Here is a 5,810-nt window from a genome sequence, read left to right on the forward strand (position 1 = left end):
AATCGTTTCTTTTTTATGATTTAATATTCTCATGCATGAGACAGTTTTGTTTACATTCTGAGTCGTTTTCAATATTTTATTTCACCTAGTTACGATAGAATTGAATTCAAAACTCTTCAGTCCTTTTAGTCAAAGAGATGATTTGATTTTTTTATTTGTCCAATCAGGATGAAGAAGCGTGGGTCATCATTTCACATTAAAACTTCCTCCTCTATTGTCATTCCGGAGCCACTTGTTCGTTAAACATTTATCATATTTTTAACCGGGGAAATTGCCTCTCCAGCGTGCTGATTGGAACTGTAATCTCGGTCATCAACTCATATAGCGCGTGATCGTGTCAATTGTTGTCAAGCTAAACAAATTATGGCGCTAAGGGAAACTTCAAGTATCCGCTCATTAGAATGTTCCAAAATATTCCATTCGCGCTTGTTGGATATGGGATTTAATATAGGCAAATCGGGGCAACGTGCTTCGTTAGCTATTTACCATTTCATATTCAATGCACGCTCATGGAATAATTTGTTAAATGGGCTTGACACCAAAACATCTTCAAAACAATGTGAAGTATTTTTGCTTTTTAAATGTAAAAACTACCCATATGTCTAGGGGAACTATTTTAAACGATTTCTCACAACTTTAGTAGTTATCACCGGTTTATTGGAACTAACCAAAAACGAAATTTCACATTTGACTATGCAGTTCCATGTTTTTTCCATTTTTGAATCAGGTTTGCGGAGAGATAACGTTTTTGCTTCTGTTAATTTGTTTCATTTTACTCAGTGCTTCTATCAGCAGGTTTAAGTCGGCTTATGGTAAGTTAAGGAAAACTGGAACGCCGCGGACCGTCCAAATAACCAAATTTCGAATAACCAAAGTTGGGCCGAGTTATCAGTTCAGTAGTGTCCCGAAACCTTTGGTGAAAGCATCTTCCGTTCAAGTATGTGCTAATGGTTCAGTTTAATTTTATTCGTGTTACAGAAATTAGAATGAGAGGATGAGAACCGGAAATGAAAGAAATTTTCAACGTTTTCAACGTTAACAAGAGGAGAGAAAAATGGCCGAGTAAACAAAGCTTTCGGCATTGGTTCTCGAAGCAAAATTATTATTTTTTAAATATTCGGTACTTTTTCGCTTTTTTTTCCCTTCTGTTTTCTTTCCTCAGCAATACTTGACTGATTTTCTTTCCCAGTCTTTTCACAATCGCTCATAGACTGGTTCCATAAAAGTACCAAAAATAACTTGAACGATATCGACACGAAAGCTGCAGGGTACCATACAATCCACCTGCCACATCAGCAGGGTTGCACTCTTAGCAAGAAATTAAAATGCATTCAAGTCAAGCCAACGTTTTGTATAGAATAGGGCAACGGAAAAACACTAAGCCAAGTTTGAGAAATAAAACTGTGCTTGCGAAACCGCCAGAAATTCCCACAAGACAAGTGGCAGAGACAAGCAGGAACCCCTTTCAGTCCTGCGTGGACCGTTGATCAAACTGGCAAGGAGCACCGCTAAGAAGACGCACCGCAACAGGGTCAAAGTTGTCAAGCCCTCGAGCTTAAGAATGGATCAAGAAGATGGGGTTAAGCGAAAGTGTGAATCAAGCAAACGATCTTCCAATAGAAATGGGTCTCATACTTGGAATTATAGCCAATGGGAAAACAGGGACTGACTAATGTTCCCCAGAATAATCTCTCGTCACAGCATTCTATGCCATACATATCCTTAAAATTTGATCATCAATCCAACTAAGAACGCTTACTAGTAAGAATTTGTTAAGAAATGACGAACTGTGAGTATTCTTGAAGGACAGACTTTGAATGGTAGATAGCAAAGTTTGTTCGTTGCTCGAAATCCGTGTCATTAAACACTTAGTTCCTGTTTCACTAAACCTCGTAGGAATCGTTGAACATTTAAAAGAGCAGACAACCACAATGTCAACACTGTCTCTGATAACGCATAAAAGCGATGAACGCTGGAAAGTTTGCTGTAAGTGAGGAATGCTCGCAATAAGCAAGATTATACTTCGAAAAAAACAAGATAATGTTGTTTCATGGTTCAGAAATGATTGCAACTGTGTTGCCTAAACATTGATTTCCTGTTACATTCTGAATGAAAATGAATTATTATGCCTCCACGACCGGTGCTGTACCTTCTACTTACATTTTCCTTTGATTTTCTGGATGTTATCTAGTGACAACAATATTTAACTGCGGATATGTAATCATGTGAAGCTATGATCTTTGCAGTTATGAACTCAATTTTAGTAATTGCATGGAGAAGCTTCTCTAGAAGCTTTGCGTAGAGAAGTTTCTCTACGCAATTACTAAAATTGCGTTCATAACTGCGAAGGTCATAGCTTCACTTGATTACACATCCGCAGTTCAACATATGATTCATTTCATAGATCATTTCGTTTGTTGATTTATCCATCACGGGAACATATGAATTTACAAATGACCAGCTCCCAATATCAGTGGCTTCATAGCTCAGTTGGTTAGTGCGCAGTGCGAGGTCACGGGTTCAAACCCCGTTGAAGTCCTGACATTTTCAGGCTTCTCTACGCAATTGCTAAATTGCATCCTAACTGCGAAGATCATAGCTTTACTTGTAAACTGCTACATGTAAAAAAGTAACATACCGTCGGGTTTGCTTTTCTTTTAACGCGATCTTTTTCACGAAAACTGTGCCTTGAAAATTAATCACTTATTGGTACTTGCAGCTGTCGTTGATTGATCTCAGTGTAATTGCAAGGGATCGATGCCAATCTCTATTTTGCCCGCTTTTACATTTATCGTTGTCTTCTGTACAGCTGAACGATTTTTTCATAAGTCGGTAAGACCCATGTCGCTGCATGTGCTCTTTTCAAGCTTTCTTCTCAGTTTTGACAGAAGACGTGTGTGTCAGTAACCAACTGCTGGGACATACGAGAAGAATATTATAGAACTATCTATGATCGATTAAAAACTATTCAGTGCAATGTCAACTGTCTCCGCGTCGTGCTCACGAAGCAAATGAAACTGGAACCGTCGACAAAGGGAAATTTGAAAGATCGAATACCGGTTGGATTTTCACATCCTGGAGTGGTAATAAATGTATGAGACCCCAGAAATCTATTTCCTCGGACAGGTTAAGAATACACACAATAAATTAAAATTATTAAACATCGACCGCATCCATATTTCACCTTCCAAAGTTTGTGACAGGTTGCCAAGATGCGCAACAGGCCTTTTCGCTCAGTCACGGGCCTAAGAATCGTTTGTTTGCAATGCTGTTTAAACGCAAACACTACAGTCCCATCGAAACAAAAGGATCCGAAAATTCATTGTGTATCGAATTTTTGTTTCGTAGCACTTTTAGTACTTTCTTCTTTAGGCAAAGTCTTGATAGATAAGCGTAACCTGGCCTGCACAAAGCGCTTAACATTCTCTTCAGTTTAAAGGCGACAATAAGTACGAGTTCTGTGTTAGAAAAATTGTTTTATGCGATGGAGGTCATAATAAAAAAATTCACCTTTTGTTTAGCTTTAATTTTAAAATGGGGGTGAATTGAAGTTGATAATGTCACTAATGTCAGTGTTTTTATTTTTCGGTGTAATGAATGAGTTGCCTGCAGTAATCAGATCCCTGTTTATACGCAAAGGGTTCTGGGGTCGTCAGGGGGCAAACATTGCAAGTCGCTGTAAGAAAATGTATGGTGGAATCTTGTTTCGAATCTTGTTTTGTTTATCAGAAATCAATTTGGGCAATGTTGATAGGTGGCAAATGTAAGTTTTTGTTTCAATAACCGTGAAATATGATATCAGTTTTACTCGGATTAACCTTGCTCCCATAAGGTTTAATTCGTCATGGTCTCTCCGATTTAAAAATCATTGCAGTCCCAATAGGCAGCTCTATATACAATCTTAGACATGTGGCCACGGCTAAGTTTATCTTTGTAAGGAAAGAAAGATTTAATGCAAAAAAAATGAAAAATCACTTTAAGGTCACGCACCCAAAGAATTTATTTATACACGACATAATCTGTTTATTAACGACTTTGCTTTGTAGCCCTAAATAAGGTAAAGCTGAGGACATTTTCTTCTTGGGAACTGTGATGGTTGGGGTCAATGGTTTGTTTTGTTGCTTTTGTAAGACATCATTCATGTTTCATGTGGTCTGGAAGCCATGATGGATTAAACTGTTAGTGTTAGATAAGATAAGCATAATTTATTCACGATGAGAAAAATAAAATATAAAAATACATCATGAAAAGGAAACACGAGGTTGACCCTATAACGTTTCCTGGAATTAAAAACTAAAAAACTAAAACAAGCATCATAATTACATATTTACAAATTTACAAATTAAGAAAAGACTTCAGTCTGGTTTTAAAAGTGTTAAAAGATTCAGCTTCTACTACGTGCAGTGGTAGGTTGTTCCAATCCTTTACTATACGAACGAAAAATGAGTATTTATAAGGATTTACTTTTGCGCTTTTCGCAAATAATTTAAAAGGATGATTAGCACGTGTCCGGGTATCTAAAGCTAGTTCGAAAAAGTCACTAAAATTTAAACCATTTAGGCCAAATACGGTTTGATGAAATTTGTATCTGTGTTTTATCTGCTTCCATCGACCTAAAAATAACGAGATTATAACATGGCGTCAGAAGTAAACCACGCACCGTAAACTCCACCATTCTGATTGTGACATTTTATACCGAATACGAACGGCAAATTCAAGTAATTAACTTCGGAGTTCGGAGCACATGTCACAAGAAAACGTACCTACAACAAGCCAAGAGGTAAACTAACACGAAATGTCTCTGCACTTTGGCCTTCCACCTCCGGAACCACTTGATTTAAGCGGCGGTAATAACTCCGAAAATTGGAAGGAGTTCAAACAGAAGTTTACTAATTATGAAATTGCCACTGGAATAAACAAGAAAGAAAGTGCGACTAGAGTGGCCACGCTGCTAACAGTCATCGGTAATGATCATGCTATCGATGTTTTCAACACGATAACGTGGGATGCAGAAGGTGATGACACAAAGATTGACTACGTATTACAGAAATTTGAAGAACACTGTGAACCATAAAAGAATGTTAGTTACGAAAGATACAGGTTCTTCTCAAGGGCTCATGAGAGCGGCAAAACTATCGACCAATATGTGACTGTACTTAGACAATTGATGTAGATTTCATACCAAACAAACCATAGATAATTCAAACGCAACTGATTGAACTGAAAGTTCCAATGATTAAACGTTTATTCAAATGCTCTCTAAAGCAAGTCTCAAATTGATTGACGTAAAATTCTTGATTCGAAAATCTGTAGGTCGTTGATTATTACTAGAAGTTGTCGATGGTTGATAGCTAAACTTAGATTTTGAAGTTGAAGTTGATGGTTGATTCTTGATTATTGATGTTGATGCTGAGATTGAGGTTGAAGTTGGTTTGAAGTAATAACAGAATAAATCGTTCTAAAGATAGACACGAGCCAAAATTTGTTAAGTTAAAACTATTGTAAATAAAATATGTAATCTTACTTTGGTGTCCTGGCTTGCTTGATTCGATAGAGAAGACGTTCGCAAAATTCCGAAAATCGATAAGTCCATCCTTTAAGTTACGCTATAATTCTATGTTGTACGCTGTATACTGTTGTATTGTAAAACCTTTGCCACGTATCGAGCGTGTTATTAACTAGTTAAATTCTAAAGTTGAAAACGTTTCGCCTTCCCGGCCTCTTCAGTTCTTAATAGGTTTTACAATACAACAGTATACAGCGTACAACATAGAATAATGTCGATATCCAACTTTGCCTATGCAAGAATC

The sequence above is a fragment of the Montipora foliosa genome, chromosome 3 (genome assembly GCF_036669935.1).
Source record: "Montipora foliosa isolate CH-2021 chromosome 3, ASM3666993v2, whole genome shotgun sequence".
In the NCBI taxonomy this organism is placed as follows: domain Eukaryota; kingdom Metazoa; phylum Cnidaria; class Anthozoa; order Scleractinia; family Acroporidae; genus Montipora; species Montipora foliosa.